A 19,372-nucleotide genomic window follows, 5' to 3' on the forward strand; every position below is an offset into this window, starting at 1 on the left:
TCTAGTGAAAGGAATTGCAAATGCTCAAGTCAAAGGGTATGATGTGGGGAAAGGTGAAGAACTGAGGACAAAACACAGTCCTTTTTTTTTTGTATCAAGGATCAAACTTATGACCTCGCACTTATCAGACAAGCGCTTGAGCCACTGAGCTTAATCCCCAATAATGCAGTCTTCCATGCCATATATTTAATGAATGAACTCAGGAATCAGCTTTTCAGTCTTTTGACTCATTTTTGGTCTGGACTACAGAGGCAGAGAAGGGAAATCATTGCTACTCTAATATACACCACCAAAGAAGACACAGCTCCTCAAATCTAAATGCTTAGAGCGTACTTTCCCCAGGCTTTCCTGGCTGGGCCATACCTGGAAATATGTTGGAATACGTTGTTTCTCATTTTAGCGTTGCTCATCTGGTCACTGAATGGGTCATTTTTTTTGCTTATTTTCTCTGCCATGCTTAGACACACCTGTGATCCATCTTTGTCTACCCACTATGGTGGCCACTACCTCTCTCCCAAGACATGAAAAGAGAAAACAAGAAGTTCTAGATACTATGCTGGCAGAATAGAGTGGGCATAAGCAGGCAGCCAGATCTGGATCTGAAGCCTTACCTCTCAATAACCAGCCATGTGAGTTTGCAGAAGCTTCGCTGATGTTTGGTTCTCTCAATCACAAAGTAGAGATGATTATACATATTTCAAAGGGTGTGTATGATTCACATGACCAAGGTTGTTAACACCACACATGATGTCGAACATGTAGAAAGGATTTGGTAAATGTTTTTGGTTAGGAGACAATGTCACCAACTATATAGTCCTATCTTGAATGGACTTTAGAATACTGACTGTAATCTCAAAACCTGCTAACCTCTAAGCTAGTTTCTGGAAGAATGCTCACTGTTTTCTAGGAAGGTATAAGGTATGAGCTAGCGTCAAGATGACTTTGAACTGCTCTGGAAAACTCCGAACTGGTTCTTCTGTACCTGGAGGGAACCCAAAGGTTATTCTATCCCTAACCTGGTTCTCAACCTCTGCACCTTTCTTCCTAGCTATGGCTGTTATGTGACTCCATTTGCTGCACACACACACACACACACACACACACACACCTCTCTTTTGCAGATGACTACATTTCCTCCAAAATGGAGCATATTTTCTACCAAGGCCCAGGCAAGGAATTAGGAGAGAGAGAGAGGCACAGAGAGAGAATAAAATGAGCTTTAAGTTGAGAGTGAATCCTCCCTGCCAAGCCTGGAATTAACTCTCTTTCCCTCCACTGCCTTTAATGGTTAATTGCATTTTATTAAAATATATGGACAATTGATCTGAAGCCAAGGAAGTGCGCTTATTTAAAATAACCATCCTTTCTCTGCCTGACCTGCATTGCAAATCAATGAACACTTATAGAAAGCCTTCACAAACAGAATTACAGATAAAAAAGCATAGGAGTGAACAAGAGTGGAAGACTGGGCATTTTGCACGAAGATCACTGGGCTTTTTAGAGGTGGTTAGCCAATTGGCATGGGGGTAGAGATCTGGTGAAGAACATTCTACAAGTCTTCCTACCTCATGTTTCTACCTGACTCTGCCTCCATCCCACTCATCCACTAAAAAAATAAGTGTTATAATTGAGTTCCTGGTAAATTTTCCTTTTTGTTCTTCCCTCAGCAAATTCATGATAGGTAGAATTTGAATGTTGCTGGCAGGAAGATGGGAAAATTTCTATAAAAAGGCCAAGGGCCTTCTGGAAGGCAAGGCATTATCGGTTCCAAGGCTTCTCCCTGAGATGAAGTCTCTTGATGTGATCCTAAGTGACAGAGAACAAATCAAATACCATAGGTAGGAAATAGCACCAAAGGTAGGGAATGTAACGCAGTTCCTGTGGGGTTGGAGAGACCGCAGCAGTGGGCTGCCCGTAGCAGTATTCCTAGGTTTGGAGTATGGAAATACCAATGAACTCATTTCAGTGCGATCCATCAGGGGACAGACAGCCCGGTAAAGTGGATGAGTCCAAAGAGCCCTGTTCTTCCTCAAGACACCTGGCTAATCCTTTGTTGGGCAGTTATAGTGGAGACGAGAGGTCCCATCAAGCTGCATTATTCCCCTGGCTTGGTGGCCTGGCAGACCACTGGTGGCAATCACAGTAGCCTGCAATGTGAGCATATTGTGAGTTCTGATTCCCTCAAAAAGCAGCAGGAATTTTTAGGCCAGGCCACTAAACTTGGCCTAAAAACCTTAAGAGATTCTTATCATATAAAAGGATGTTGAGTAGGAAAACAGTAATTGGATTTTTAGTCTCGGCAGGTAAAAGACTAAGCATTAAATTCTGGATAATAATGGAGGTGAGGGGTTCCCCACTTCAACTGGAAACCATAGTTTGACACCCACAGTTGTGTGGTAATATTAGGCAGGAAAAACAATCAGTATGGAAATGTCTTCATTGTTACATTCTGAAATGTTAATGAAGTATCTAGATTTTACATTCACATTCATGTTATAGTTTTTTGAAGTACAGATTTAAAAAAAATTTTTTTGCAGTCAGAGACACACATAAAACTTATCATTTTAACCATTTTAAATGTACAGTTCAGAAGTCAAGTTTGGTGGCACTTGCCTGTAATCCAATGAGGCCAGAGGATGACAACTTTGAGCCCAGCCTGGAGAACTTAGTAAGACATTGTACAAACAAATAAACAGGGTTGGACATGTTGCTTTGTACCCCCTGTGTTCAACCCCCAGTATTAAAAAAAATTCAGGAATGTTACATTGTTGTGAAAAAGGTCTCCAGAACTTTTTCATCTTACAAAACGGAAATGCTGTACCATTGGACAATGCTCTTTCTTTCTCTCCAGCCCCTAGTAACCATCATTCTACTTTCTATCTCTACAAATCTGACTTTAGATACCCCATGTAAGCAAAATTATATAGGTTTTGTGGGGGCTTTTGGGAATGCCTTATTGTGCCTAGCATAATGTGTCCTCAAGGTTCATTCATGTTGTAGTATGTGACAGAATTTCCTTGCCTTTTAAAGTTGAGTAATATTCCACTGTACCTACATATCACATGTCAATAGTCCATTGATGGACTTTGAGTTGGGTCTGCCCATTCTTGGATCTTGTGACTACTGCTGCTACATACACAGGTATGCAAATATCTCTTGAGATACTGCTTTTTATTTTCAATAGATAGCCAGAAATAGGATTGTAGGATCACATGCTAGTTCTATTTTATTTTATTTTATTTTTTGGTACTGGGGATCAAACTCACGACCTTGCACTTGCAAGGCAGGCGCCTATGCCACTGAGCTAAATCCCCAGCCCACTAGTTCTATTTTTAATTTTTTTGCAATAGTCTTGCTAAGTTGCCAAATTCAATGTCATGAAGCCTTTCCTCTATGTTTTCTTCTAGGAGCCTTAATATTTGTGCTACTGAAGTGATCTACAAATCATCTACAAATTTTATAGTTTGGGTTTTTATATTTAGGTCTTTAATCAACTTTTAGTTAATTTTTGTATAGTGTAAGATAAAGACCCAATTTCTTACCTAGCTTCCCAAGCACCATTTGTTGCAGAGATTGCCACTTATCTATTAAAAATTTTTTGCATCCTTGTTGATCATTTGACAACGATCAATGGTTTTGTTTCTGGACTCTTTATTCAATTCCATATATATATATATGGCTGTTTTCATGCTAATGCCATGGTCTTTATTACTTTAGCTTTGTAATACATTTTGAAATCAGGAAGTGTGCATCATCCAAATTTTTACTTCTTTGTCAAAATTGCTTGACAAAATTGCTTTGGCTATTTGGGGTTATCTGAACTTCTACATGAATTTTAGGATTTTTCCCTATTTGTAGAAAAAACGCCATTTTTAAAAATTGGTGCCAGGGATCAAACTCACAACTGCCCGCTTGTAAGGCAGGTGCTTATGCCGCTGAGCTAAAATCCCCAGCCCCGTGAGCTAAATCCCCAGCCCCGCCATTGTGTTTTGATAGGGACCATGTTGAATCTGGAGATTGATCTGAATGGTATTGATGTCATAACAAAATTAAATGTTCCAATCCATGAACATAGGATGTCTTTCCATTTATTTATGTCTTCTTTAACTTCTTCCATGAATGTTTTATATCTTTCAGTTTTATTTCTAAGTATTTCAGTATTTCGTTCTTTTTTATAATTTCATTGTAAATAGAATTGCTTTCTTAACTTCCTTTTAAAATCATGCATCATTAACCAGCATGGTAGCACATACCTATAATTCCAGTACTCAGGAGGCTGACGTAGGAGGATCGTTCTGAGCTTGAGGCCAACCTGGGATACAAAATGAGTTCAAGTTCTGCCTAAACTGCAAAGTGAACCCGTATATCAAAAAAGCCAAAAATGAAACAGAACAAGATCATGCATTGTTAGTATATGCATACAATCAGGTTTTGTGCATTGATTTTTGTATCTTGCAATTTGCTGAATTCATTTATTAGTTGTTTGTTTGTTCTTTAGTACTAGGGATTGAACTACAACCTCGCACTTGCCAGACAGATGCTTGTGCTGTTGAGCTAAACCCCAAGCCCATGAATCTGCTTATTAGCTATAACAGACTTTTGGGTGTTTTAAAAAAGAAGCCTCAATGTAAGAGCTAAACATTAACACATTTATGCCAAAGATTGCAATTTTTGAATTTTTGCATGAAATTCATTGTTACCTAGAAAAAATTCAAGGAATAAGAATTTGAAGAGAAAAATTTATTATGGTTCATTGCTATGAGCATTCCAAAAATGGAACAGTAGGCATTGAAGGGTTAATACTAGTATATGTCCCAAATCAAGAAAGTTTAAATAGTCTTGTGAAAGTAAATGGAAACTTCACTAAAGGGAAAGTTTTTCCAAATTTCAGTAATTTGAAATTCATGGCATCATGTACTTATCCCCTTGAAATAAAAGTGGACTCTTTTATTTAATAATAGTTACCATTGTCCATTATGTAATGGAAGTGGGCAGACTTCGGTACTTAAGCCTATTACAATACTCATGCATGAGACATTTTTGTTTTCAATGACATTTCTATTCCCCTACCCTTCTAGAGAGATATCTGATAACAACAAATAGTTTTCACTGTGTCAGTGCAGGATATAAAACACTGCATCAGGGCTTCTTGGAGATTTCTGTATACAGTATGCAGATTTTACGTGGCATTTTAGGTTCACAATGACAAAGTTCACAGTAAGAAATGATGGTACTAGTAAAGGGAAGGGACTGATTTTCAGGTTCCTCTTATGGATTCATGCCAAACATGTTTTTTTTTCTTTTTGAGACAGGGTCTTGCTATGCAGTTCAGGCTGGCCTGGAGCTCACTTTGTTGCCCAGGCTGGTCTTGAACTCACAATGATCCTCCTACCTCAGCCTCCCAAGTGCTGGGATTACAGGCATGAGCTACCATGCCTGGCAATGCCAGACATCTTCTAACAAGGCTCGCAGATACAACATGGGGAAGACACTGCTAGAAATGAGTTTGCAAAATATCGGTGCAAAGTAGACATCTCTATTTTAATGGATTTCTTGTCTGTGAACATTCTTCAGTTTAGAGATTGTTGGCATTCGAGGAAATAAATGTATATGTAGAAAAATCAAAAGCAATCACTCTTTGTTACATTTTGAAAGAGTTACTTTTACTTTGAAACAAAATATTCTGACTTATCCTCACTTTTTGGGAACTTGTGGCACATGTTTGGGTTACTTTTCAATATTTCCTCTTCTGAATCATCATAGGGTGTGTGTTTATTTAGAGACAGGGCATTGCTATGTAGCCCACAATGGCCTCAAACCTATGATTCTCTTGTGGTACCATTTGACAAAAAATGTCCCCTGAGAGACTCATGTGTTTAGAGGTAGGGATTTTGGCAGATCAGGTAGCCCTAGTCTCATCAGGAGATTATCTGACTATGAAAACATTTAATCTAACGTAATCATCATCTTGGAAAGAGAGGTTGAATTAGACCCCAAACCTCAGACTTCTAAGTCTGACATCTGTGCCTTATGGTGTGTTCATGGGAGTCGCGTTTGGATAGAGAAGTTCCATTATACATCTGTGATATTTGTGGTAGTTCCATGAATGGATACATCTCTGTTATCAAAAACTTGCTGGCCAATCAAATAACAGACCTTTGTAGAAGAGTACTTGGTACCTAGCAACACATAACTTCAGCAAATGCCATAATCTTCTGCTGGCATGTGACAAACAGCACTTTTTTCCACTGGGGTCAGAGATGACTCCCTTTCATTCACTTCCCCAAAGTGCAGGAAAACGAATTATTTGAGTGGAAGCCATGGAGGCTCACTACCTAGATATCTCTCCAGGAAAGAACTTGTCACTCAGCTGCGAAGAGTGCAGTTAGCAATCAGCACCTTCACACAGTGGTTGGGCATGGCAGGGAGGCTGGGGCCTGCACATCATTGCCCCACGCAACGCTCATGCCATGGGCAGTCCTTGTGCTGGTGCTCCCTGTGGGGGTTGCTGAAATTTGGCTGGGGAAGTATCACGGTCTGAAGATCTCTTTCTGGTCAGTTCTGTTTTCCATGGCCCACACTCATATTTCCTTCTATAGGTGTCAGAGCTGTGTTGTGGTTTGTAGATTTTTCTTGTCTGATCCAGCTTCTGCCCTTTTTACTTTTTACAAGTGTCTCTTTCCCCAAATAAATCTCTTGCACTCATATCTCTACCTTCTGCATCCTCAGGGTTCTGACTGACATAATTTGTACTATCCATGTTTTCTTCATTTCCAGAAAAAAAAATTATTGTTTGCTCTTTCTGTCTCCTAACACCATAATAGAAAACTCAATTTTTCCTTATTCTTCAAAACCTCAGTATTCCTTGATCCCTTCATTTCAAGGAGCAAGAGGTCAGGATTCACTTGCTTTCTCTGTATCTCAAGTTGCATAAAGTGTAGCCCAACTTCTTGCCTTGGGTTTTGATGTGAAATAATTGGTAATAGAGCTTTGGTGAGGTACCACATTGAAAAAAGGTGGTTGCTCAAGAAGCAGGTGTCTTCAATCAGTAAAGATAGCCCAGCTGGACTATTATCCACTCTGAGAGCACAGAATTTCACAATTAGAGAGACCTAAGAAAATTTTTTTGGTAGCAGTTTTTACTTTCTTTGGGGCTCAGAGCCCATAACAAAAGAGATGGACTCTCTTGAGTCAAGCTGCAATTCAGTCATGTTCAGAGCACTATTTGGATCCCAGATTAGACATGCTACCTTCTAGCTGAGCCAATCTCTTGTTCTCAAGAGGAGATGACACAGAGGCCTAGCAGGATGTGCTAACTGGTGCCAGGTCTTCCAACTCCAGGTTCAGTACACAGGAGTAGCATAGGGAGGGTGCCAGCCTGATCTAGTTGGCCAAGCAGGGTTTTTAAAAAAGGAAAAAGATATCATTGGTGGGTACAGATATCATTGCTGGACTCCCTTTGTTTACTTGTTACCCCAAGGATGAGGTTTATACTCTCTCCCCCACTTTAACATGAACCTAACCAGCTGTGGAACCTTGAGAATATCACACATCCTCTCTCGTTTCAGTAACCTCATTTTTAAAATCCGTAGGGGATTGAGCAGGTGCCCAGTGATAAGCTATCCTTTTCAGTTGGTCCCCTAGATCTGCACGTTCCACAGATCTGCAGGTTCAACCAACTGTGGGAAGGAAATATTTTATTAAATTGTGCATAAACACGTACAGCCTTTTTCTTCTTGTCATTGCCTAAACAATACAATGTATCAACTACTGACACAGCACTTACAATGTACTAGGTATTATAAGCCATCTAGAGGTGATTTAAAGAATACGAAAATGTGCACTTTGGTGCTGTGCAAATACTACTCCATTTTACTGGAGACAGTCGAACAGGTGCAGATGTTCATATCTGGATTCATTCCCCTGTGAGCACTGAGGGACAGTGGCACCAAGCGTGCTGTGAAGCACTTCGTTCATTAGCTCCATTTTATGGATGAAGAAACTGGGCCAAAAAGCATTCAGAATCTCGCCCAACGGGGTGCAAATCATAGCTTCCACTAGAATGGAGCACTGGTTAACTGCACCGCACTTGCTCTGAAACTCTGTCTCTTCATCTTTACAGAAAATTCCAGCTTTACTATTCTATTATTCTGTGATTCAAGCTTGATACTTCAGTGGGAATTGAGTGCCCTGTGTGTTCCTGGAAGACCTATAATTGCCCACTGAACTGCACTCTTTCTGGTCTTGGCCCAGTGTGGTATAATGATACTTGTCCCTGTTTAACAGGGAAGAGTATGAGGATTAGTGAGGTGATGATTGGTAAGTGTTTTGAATCTGTTTAATAAAAGTCTGGTCCTGTGGGCTTCCATAAGGGAACAGGATGATTTTTAATAGGAGTGAAAAACTGATGAGCACTCAATAGCAAGAAACATTTTGTTTTTAGATGGCAGTCTCTTAAACCAGGAGCTGTCATTTTGTTTAATGATTTCCAACCTGAATAAGCAGTGTAACAAGTGAGACTCAAAATCATTCAACCAAAAGGCAAACATTTTTGTAACCAGGAGATAGGGAAGCTTTACAGCCTTTAAACAATATAATCTGAGAGAACCCCCTGCCATCTTTCCAACCAACAGTATGAAATACGTGGGTTTTAATCATTAGACTGTGATAGTTGGAACAGCTAGCTGATAGGAAGCTTAAATCTAGTTTATTCCTGGGGGGGGAGAATAAGCTTAGAACCATGTGGTGTTTATTTTATTTATATGTTTTTTAATCAACTGCAAGGGATTAGGGATTCAAACACTATAAACATCACAGTCAAGTAACACACTCTCTTAAAAATAGTGTGCTAAACCCACTGGAGGATGCAGACAGGACCCATCGAGGAGAAGGCGAGTGCAGGGGCCTGGCTCCCAGCAGTCCTACCAGTCCTTGCTCCAAGGAACCCACAACACATGCTTTGGGCTCAATCCCTGGGGCGTTCATGGTTTCACATGCTTTGAAACTGCACGCCCCAGTTTCCATTGGATCTCTCCTGGTTTCCCTCCCAATGGCTTTGGACTGTTTCTCAGAACCTTATCCTTCATTTTTCATGACTTATTGTTAAAGTCTGCCTCTCCTACCTTACCATCAGCTCCATGTAATAGACTTAGTCCCTAACGGCAGAGTCAAAGCATTCAAGAAATATCTGTGGATTTGTGTAGTATTGTGAGAGATGTGGAAGAACCGGTGAGAATAAAAACGATTTTAACAACATTTAAAATTTTCTTTCTGATCTCTTCCTAAAAATGTAAGTCATGCAGTTAGAAACCTGTCTGGGGAGTTAGCAGGGGCTCTGAACACATCCCCAGCCCTCTTTGTTAACACTGCCCTCTTTGGCTTGGAGGAATCCTTTGATACAACTGGTAAGTATGTAAAGTTTGTTTTCCCAAGTTCATAGGAATCCAGTATAGTGACAAAACAGTGGGTTTTACAGTCAGAAAGGTCACAGTTCAAATTCAAGTTTTACTGTATGCCATGTAGTTTTAAAATATCGTGGCACATGGCCTATAATCCCAATACTCTGAGAGGCTGAGGCAGGAGAATCACAAGTTGGAGGCCAACCTAGGCAACTTAACAAAACTCTGTCTCAAAATAAATAAATAAAAAACCAAGAAGGACTAGGGCGGCTGGGCAGGGTGGCGCATGCCTGTAATCCCAACACTTGTGTGCTTGAGGCAAAGGATTGCTATGAGTTTGAGGCCAGCCTGAACCACATGGCAAGACTCTGTCTCAAAAACAAAACAATACAAAACAAAACACTAAACACAAAACCCAAAACGTACTAGGGATGTAGCTCAGCAGGAAGGTTCTGGGTTCAATTTCCATTACCACAAACACAAAGATGTGCGCAGTTCAGGCCTCTCACTTCACGAGCATGATTGAGGACCAGTTCAACTCCTGCCTCTCTGGACCCACCTTTCATTTGCATTTAGGCCATGCTTCTCACGGGCTGCTCCCAGCAAGCATTGAGCACAGTCAGGGATCAGGAGACTGGAACAGACTATTCCTAAGAGATGTGGGATTCTTCTAGTAGGCCACTTTGGCTATATGATGCCTGGCTAAGACTTCCCTAGAGCTGGCCTGCAACTTGAGGCTCTTCCTTCGCAATCCTGCTTCCTTCCCTTTCTTCCCTATTAGAATCAGAGTGGCATTTAACATCACATGATGTCATCATTTGGAGGTGGGCCCTGTGTTCTCTCACTTTGTCCCTCTGAGCACTTTAGGGGACATGTCTCCCGTACATCTATTGCACATCTTAGAGTCATTTTCTATGTTTCTGAGACACTACCCTTGACACTCACAATTTAAATGAGAAGAGGCAATTTGTAGAAGTTTCAGTCCTTCGTCGTCTGGCTCTGAGGCAGGGTGACATGGTACAGGGGCCTGCCAGAGCAGAAACAGCTCATGGTATGGCCTCAGGGAAGCAGAGACAGAAGGAAGGAACCTGGCAGAGAGAGAATCTCAGGCCACGTCCCCAGGGACCCACCTCTTCTGACCAGACCACACCTCTTAAGAGCAAGTCAGCTCCAAGCAGCCATGATCCAATCATTTTCCAAAAGCCTCACCTTCCAGCACAGGAGGCCTCGGGTAGACATCTGGATCTAACACCTTCTTGTCCTCTGCTTCAGGTAGGACCTGATGCATGAACACAGCTGGTCACCCAACCACTGTGTGACTCTGTGTGACTCAGTTTCCTCCATGTGAAATGGAGCTAAAGTAGCCTACCTTTAGGACTCAGTGAGGATCAGTGTAAATCACTTCAGAAAAGTGTCTGGTCTTCTGTTGTCCACAGATCACTGTTATTTTCCAGCTTTATTTTTTTAACCTCCACATTGCCCACTTCTATCCTTCCCAGTGACACTCTTTTTGGAAATATCTTGTAGCTCTTCTCTCGAGCCCCAAGGTATCAGGTAGCTTGTGACACCCCCCCCCCTCCGCACACACTTGCATTTAGTACACTAATGACAGAGGCCTCTGAGCAATAACATAATGTATTGTAATGATGGAACCAGCTAAGGGAATCAGGAAATCGTAGCCTCTCTTGTCATCCTTCTAACTCCCTTTCTGCTCCTTTCCCTCTAGTGATGGGAGGAATACCCTTCAGTTATACCACAATATTACCTGAATAATTTAAAATTCTTTGAACAACTTTTTTTCAGATCTGAATAAACATTGGTATTTTTGTTCTTTGTTTGATTATTCTATGAAGATTTTATTATTAGAAGACTCAGTCCTTATTGCTGGCTGCTTGCCTAATGGTTGCTGGGTCGCTACCCACTCCTTTCACTTCTTCTTGGTATGGATTATATCCCCTGCATTTCCTTGTTAAATGTCAGCACCCACTTTTCCCTGGAGTGCCTGCTCCATGGTGCACTGTTTGCATGGGTCAAAGCAACCACCTCTCAGAGCGTGTCCTGCACAAACTTGGCATGCTTGGTGAGGCAGCAGCAGACGGGAACCAGCTCCTCATGTTCTTGGTCACCTTGTAGCATTGCCATGGCCACAGTGGTGGAGGGGCAGATGGTCATTGTTTTGACTTAACTATGGTGGGCAAAAGGATCTAGAAGGAGAGAGCCAATACTTGTTGTAGTGTCAAAAAGGAGATACCTAACATTTTCTGGTTGTTGATTATTCTTTGCTCATCAATATTATTTTCAAATAGTGGTTCCTTTGTGGGATTCTTCAAAGTCACTTTGCTGAGACTTGCTTTCATTAAAACTGAATATTAGAATCTGTAAGCACACTTTAGGCAGAAGAAGAAAGCAAATGCCCCTTAGCTGAGGAGCTCCTGTTTTGAAGGTAACTTGACTATTGTTCTTTTTTGTTTTTGAGACAGGGTCTCTCTATATAGTCCAGACTGGTTTCGAACTCATTGTGTCGCCCAGGCTGGCCTCAGACTCACGGCAATCCTCCTGCCTCAGCCTCCCAAGTGCACCACCGTGCCCGGCCTTGAGTATTGCTCTTGTCTTGTGCCTGTCTGTCCTACAAATGGAGGAGGGGCAACAGCAATCCATATGTCATACCAGTTGAGATTCTTTAGATCAAATTAAATACAATAGAACTTACCATCTTTTCTTTCCCCACTCCAGTGGGTCATCTTGACCAACTCTGCGGGTATGCTCCCCCTACTTTGGAGGCCTTTTCCTGCATCCCACCCCATTCATTTACCTACCTTTCAAGAGTGTCCTTGCCCTGCACCCAACCACTCATACCTGCCCAACTTCCCAAGGATACTCTGCTGCATTTAGCCCAGTCTCCCCTCCTCTAGCTCTTGCTGCTTTGTTCTCAGTCCTGGCCTGTATCCTCTTGCCCTGTTTTCATCCTTTTTTTTTTTTTGGTGCTTTTTTTTTTTTTTTTGAGACAAGGTCTTCCTATTAGCTTAGGTTGGTCTTGAAACTGCTATATAACCCAGATTGGCCTGAAACTCATCATCTTCCTGCCTCCACCTCCCAAATGCTGGGATTACAAGCATGCACCACCACATCTGGCTTTTGTCTGTGTTTTATTCATCTTTCCTTTCTCAAGGGCCTCCTTCAAGCTGTTTCAACCCAGAAGGTTCTCACCCTGCTCCAAACCCTTGAACACATCTAGGCTTCACCACACATTTTTAAAAAGTCACTGACTAGTTATTTGTCTCTATAGCTGAGCTCTCATAGCTGCCCACAGGCCAGGGCTACTAGAGCACATAAAGGACAGAAAGCTAATTGGAAACGACATGGGTTTTATTAGGTGACATCAGGACTTATGTCTGAAAAACAGCCCGTGGGCCTAGGGAACATCCTGGACTCAGCACAGGCAGTGCTTTTTGCTCTCCCCCTACCTGCCCCCTCTGGTGACAGGCGAGGGTGAGGAAACACTAATTGGTCTACAGCACAAAGGCAGTAAGGAAGTCAGGGAGAAATGACTCTGCTTCTAGCTGAGAGGACAGAACTGTGCCAGGCTCGGGCTGGGTAGCTCATGTGCTTCGTACATTTCAGTTTCTTTTCTGACTTTCTAGGCTGAGCTGACACATTCATAATAAGAACTTTTTTTAAAAAACCCATGGTTATTTTGTTTAATTACATCTCCCAGAGCATGGAAGTAACCCACTTAAAAAGTTTATTAAGATATTTTTCACATAGCATATTCTTCACATATTTAGATAGTGATTTTTAGAATAGTCCCAGAATTGTCACCCTGACCCTGTGATGGTCAGTTTCATATGTTAACATGTTTAGGCTATAGTCCCCTTTTATTCAATTAAACACTAGTCTGTCTGTTGCTGTGAAGGTATTGCATAGATGTGCTGGGAAAAAAAGTCCATATCTGGGTGACTTTACACATGGGAGATTACCCTGAATCCTCTGGGAGAGCTTGATTCAATCAGGTGAAAGAATTTGAGAGCAGACCTGGTATTTTCCAGAAGAAGAAATTCTTTAGACTGCAGCTTTAGCTCATGTCTGGGAGTTCTAGCCTGTGCTTTCTGACGGCCTGCCCTGTGGATGTCATGTTTCCCTCACCCGCCCCACAATTGCATAAGACAGTTCTTGGAAATAAATCTCTTTATAGCTTCTGTTGCCCATATTTATTTTCCTGAGCCCTGACTTTTAAAAAATGCTTTTAAAAAATAGAAAAGCAGGTGCAGAGATGCAAGCCTGTAATTGCAGCTATTTGGGAGGTGGAGGCAGGAGAGTAGCATGGTGGAGGCCAGCCTGGGCAGCTTAGCAAGGCCCTATCTCAAAAACTTCTAAAAATGTTAAGGCTGGGGATCATAGAGCAGCCCCTGGGATCAATCTCAGGAGCACCATGTCCCTATCTCTATCTGTATAGCTAATCTATATCTATCTTATCTGTCACAAAGTTCCATTTTCTGCAGGAACCTGATTTTGTTTCTTATGATCTCTTGCAATCTTCTCTTCCTTTGCTATGTAGTCTTAGGGTATTTTTACTTCCTTCTTTCTTCCAAAGACTGTCCTGGATTTAATTCTGACTGTAGGCAGGTGCAATCAAAGACATTTTCACCACCACTAAAACAATTTATTGGGAGTATATCTGCAATTTTTTCCTATTGTAACTTCCACCAGGAAGGAAATTGCACAGGTATGGGGATCTTTGTTTTGCTTACCATATCAAGAGCCCCAAACTGTACCTGACACATAGTAGTAAATGATATTAAGAGGTGGAACCTTTAAGAGATTATTAGAACCTGAGAGCTCTGCCCTCATGAATGAATTAATGCCATTGTCTCAGAAGTGGGTTATAAAGGGCAGATTAGACCTCCCTTTTTATTTCTTACCCTTTTGCCTTCTGCCATGTGATGACACAAAAAGAGGATGCTCACCACATGCTATTTTGGACTTAGTCTCCAGAACTGTGAGAAATAAATTTTTGTTCATTATGAATTACCCAGTCTATGGTATTCTTTTACAGTAGCACAAAACAGAGTTAAACAGTATTCAGTAAATATCTACTTAATGAGTGGATGCCCACACTGATGCCATAAACTACTTGAAAGGGCAAGTTACATCCACCATAATAGCCTAATGTTAAAACATAGAAGATTTTACTGGTAGATTACAAAAATGGCTATAAATCCGTCTTTTCTCCTAAACGTTGGAATCTACTGCTCCATTCCTTAAATTTGTGCATGATTATGTGAGTAGCTTTGGATGACAGGACATGAGTCAGTGTGACACTAGCAGAGACTTAAAAATGCTGGACTATGGAAGCTTAGGTTTGGACCTCAAAAACCACTATGTGGACAAGCCTGAGGTAGCCTACTAGGGGGTGAAAATCAACATAGAAGACACGAAGGCATCCCGCCCAACACTACCTACATGTAAATGAAGCCATCCTAGATCATGCAACCACCTCCATCCTGCAACATGAACACAGACATGTGGGCCAGCCCAGACTAGATCTGCTCAGTCAATCCATCAAATCATTAACAACAAGAAGTTTTCAATTTCAAGACATGAAATTGAGATCATTTGTTACATAGCAATGTATGACAGATACAATATTCAATAAATCCCCAAGCTTGAATGAAGAAAGATGTGCTATCTCAGTCCTCAGTTATTGTGAGTCTGCTATACGCCAGGGGCTCTTAATTCCAAGAGTATGGAGATGGGAAGATGTGGTTCTGCAAGCTGCCTTAGACATGATATCATAAGCATAAGCAGCAGCAACAACAACAACAAAAAACCAGATAAACTGCATCTCATCAAAATTATCCACGTTAAGCCTGGGGTAAAGTTCAGTGGGAGAGTATTTGCCTACCTTGCACGACACCCTAGTTCAATCCTCAGTACCACAAACAAACAAACAAACAAAACTTTTGTGCTTCACAGAGTACCATCAAGAATATGAAAAATGGTGGTATAGGGGCTGAGTGTCTAGCTTAGCAGCACAGTGCCTGCCAAGAGCGCAGTCATGAGTTCAATTCTTAGTAGCAAAAAAAAAAGAGTAAAAGATGGCAGTGCACACTTATAATCCTAGCGCCACCCTAGGGTGGGGCAGGAGGATCATAAATTTAAGCCCAGCCTGGGCAATTTATCAATTTATTGTGACACTGTCTCAAAAACAAAAAAAAATATGAAAAAAAGCTAGGGATAGTGTAGTTCCCAGTACCACACACACACACACACACACACACACACAGATAAGCACGTGTGTAAAGAATACAAAAGACAACTCTCAGAATGGGAGAAATTATGTATAAATCACATAAAAGATTTATATCCAGAATATACATATATAGAGATATATAGATATATAACTATATTCTTATGATTCAGCAATAAAAAATAAATAACCCAACTACAAAATGGGCATAGGATCTGCATAAATATATCTCCAAAGAAGACATAGAAATGACCAATAAACACATAAAAATGCCTGGTGTCATTAGTTATCAAGACAGTGCAAATCAAGACAGCAAGAGGGCTCAAGTGCTGTAGTTAGCAGTGTTGTATACTGGGAATTTGACAAATGAATACATTTTAGGTTCTCTTACCACATATATACAATAAATGTAACTATGATATAGTGGATATGTTAATTCAGTGGACCGCAATAATCATTTAACTAAGGGCTGGGGATTTAGCTCAGCGGCTTAACTGCCTATCTGGCAAGCGTGAAGTCATGACTTCAATCCCTGGTACCAAAAAAATCATTTAACTATGTATATGTATATGTATATGTATATGTATATGTATATGTATATGTATATCAAAACATGCACACCATAACTATAGGCCATAAACATTACCATGTATAAAAAAAAGAAAACCCACAATGAGCTATTACTCTGCACCTTCTAAGATAGCTATAATAAAAAGACAGTAACAAGTATTGGTGAGGATATGAGGAAACTAGAACCCTCATACACTGCACGGGTGTAGATGTAAAATGATGTAACTGCTTTGGAAAACAATCTGGCCGTTCCTCAAAAGACTGAATATTGCTACTATATGATCCAGCAATTCCATTCCTAGATGCAAGTGAACACCAAAGAGAAATGCATACACACATACACATAAAAACTTGTACATGAATGTTTATACAGATTTATAATGGCCAAAATGAAAATAACTCAAATGTTTTTCAACTGAAAAATGTATAAGCAAAATGTAGAATATACACAAAGTGGGTTATTTGGCACTAAAAAGGAATAAAGTACTGATACATGCACGTTGCAGATGACTTTGAACACATTATGCTAGGAGAAGGACTCCAAACACACACAAAACAAATATTATATGTTTCCATTTGGAGGAAATGTGCAGAATAGGCAACTGTGTACATCAGGAAGTAGATTAGTGGTTGCCAGGGCCTGAAGGGTTGGATTATTGGGAATGACTACTAATAGGCACAGGGTTTTACTTTGGAATGATGAAAATGTTCTAAAGTTGGAGTGTGGTATTGGTTGTACAACTCTGTGAGTATACTATAAACATTGAACTTTAAGTGGGTAAATTATATGGTATGTAAATTGTATCTCAATAAAGCTGTTTTTAACGAAGTTCGGTCTCTTGGTCAAGGACAAACAATGATTAGTAAAATAGCTGAGGCCCCATCTGCATACTCTTTTCCTGTGTATTTCACTTTCTATCTCAAATATACCTAATGTATTTATTTTGAAAAACTATGCATAGGAAAATATATATGAAGATGCAATATAGAAAACATATAGCAATGTTTCATAGTCTACTTTTTTTTTGTTGGTCCTTTTGAGACAGGATCTCCCCATGTAGTTCAGGCTGACCTTGAACTCACTTTGTATCCCAGGCTAGTCTTGAACTTGTAATGATCCTCCTGTCTCAGCCTCCCGAGTTCTAGGATTATAGGCATGCACCACCATGCCTGGCCATAATCTGTTTTTTAAATTTTAACATAGATTGCGAACAATATTCCATGCATGGTACACTCTTTAGCAACACAACATTTTAACAGCTACCTTGTAGCTGGCCTCATGCTCCTAACAGAGGCTGGTGAGGAGACATACCTAAGCATTCATGAACAAGGGTCAGGTGCTCTCAACTGTTGGATCCCAAATTTTGCAACACACAGAAATCTCTGGAGACATGGAGATGTAATGATGCCTGGGGCCAACCTCCAGAGATTCTGCTTGAACTGGCCAGGCATGTGGCATGGACATGATTCCCACATGCAGTCAAGGCTGAGAACCATTGCTTTCAACTCAGATTCCCTTTGGTTTGTGTGAGTATGCTATTCAGTGTCAACTGAGGTGAGGATTAAGTGCCATGTCTCATTGACTCCATAATTTGGGAAACTCATGCCAACTCTCCACCCCTCGGCCTTCCTTGAAGGACTTGTGCAACACTATTGTGACAACATCTCATTCTTACCATAGATTGAGCAGACAATCGCCAGGTGGTTGTGGATTGGTTAGCCTGAATGGGAATTAAGATGTCACTCCTTAGGTATATTTGATGTACTTTCCTTCCTCTACGGCAGAGGATATGTCTTGACAAAATCGTTTGCTTATCAGAAGAAATGACAGTTTGAGATATGTGAATTAAGTAAGAGGGATTTGAAAAGCCATCATGTCTGACCTATCTGCATTGCTCACTGGTTATTTCCTGCAGAGGACACAAGCCTCTGGAAGGACACTTGTAGGCAGGGAAGGCTCTCCTGGATAGGAGCCCAGACAACATACTTGAAAGCTGACTAAAGAAAGTGTCTTTTATAAGGTACCTTCAAGAAGGAAAATGAAATACCCTGTTTATGAGCCCAAGTTAACAGACTGACCAGAAATGGGACACTTAAAGTAGAAAAGGAGGAGAACAGAGTTTGAACAAAGCAAGAAGAGAGAGGAGTCTGGGGTGTCCAAAACACTTTCAGGATGTCCCAGGTGTGAGGCTAACATACGACAGAGAGAACGACCTGTTAGCAAGAAAAACAGAACCTCTAAGGCACAGAGACACAGGATAAGGTAATAAAGAATGAAGGCAGAGGCACTGTAAGAAATGCCTCCTGATTCCCAGGAAAATGTCACGCTCTCCCAGTGTCACTCTCCTAGACATTCAAATGAGAATGCTAAGGCATGGGCTGAAGCTCCCAGGAGTGGAGCCTGGCCAGGAGGCCTGCTCCAACAGAGCTTGGCGCTGGCAACACAGTTCCCCACATGATTTCAAAGCAGTGGTGGGTTCTGTCTTATATTTATACAACCAACAGAAAGAACCTATTTTAGAGAAAACAGGCAAAGAAGGGAGCTGAGGGTAGCAATTTGTAGCCTGCTCTGTAATTTACTCTGGTTTTCTCTGCTGACAGAGAAAATAGCCCCCGTGTTAACAGACAGCGAGGACAAGAGAAGGAAAGATCAAGCAGTTTGGGCCCTGGTCCCAGAATTCTCAATGTTTTAGGTGGGGAGGAAAAACTTTAGACATTTTTTCCCCATTTTAACATCATAAGAAGAAACTGGTTATTTGTGAAGAAGACAGATGCACAGGTTAAGACATAAGCGAATGAATGGATAGATGGCCGGTTGGATGGATAGATGGATGGATAAGTGAACAGTACAATAACAGGGTGAGAAGAATTTATAGCATTGCTAAGAGCATGGATATTGAAGCCAGGCTATTATCTGGGATTGAGTTGCAGATTCCACTGACTAGTAAGGACCTTGGGCAGGTTATCCAACCTACCTATGTTTCAGTGCCTTCATCTGTAAAATGGGTTAATAGAAATAGGTATGTCTCATGAGATATGCCTCATGGAGCCTGGCAAAAAGTAAGCCAACAAAATTTAGCGTTTTATTTTATTGTGGTATGATTGTTAGTATGACCTCCCAGGGTATTAGACGGGAATAGATTAGAATTTTCTACTC

This window comes from Cavia porcellus, unplaced genomic scaffold (assembly GCF_034190915.1).
Source record: "Cavia porcellus strain 051 isolate PalLab524CR breed Dunkin Hartley unplaced genomic scaffold, mCavPor4.1 scaffold_33, whole genome shotgun sequence".
Lineage (NCBI taxonomy): Eukaryota > Metazoa > Chordata > Mammalia > Rodentia > Caviidae > Cavia > Cavia porcellus.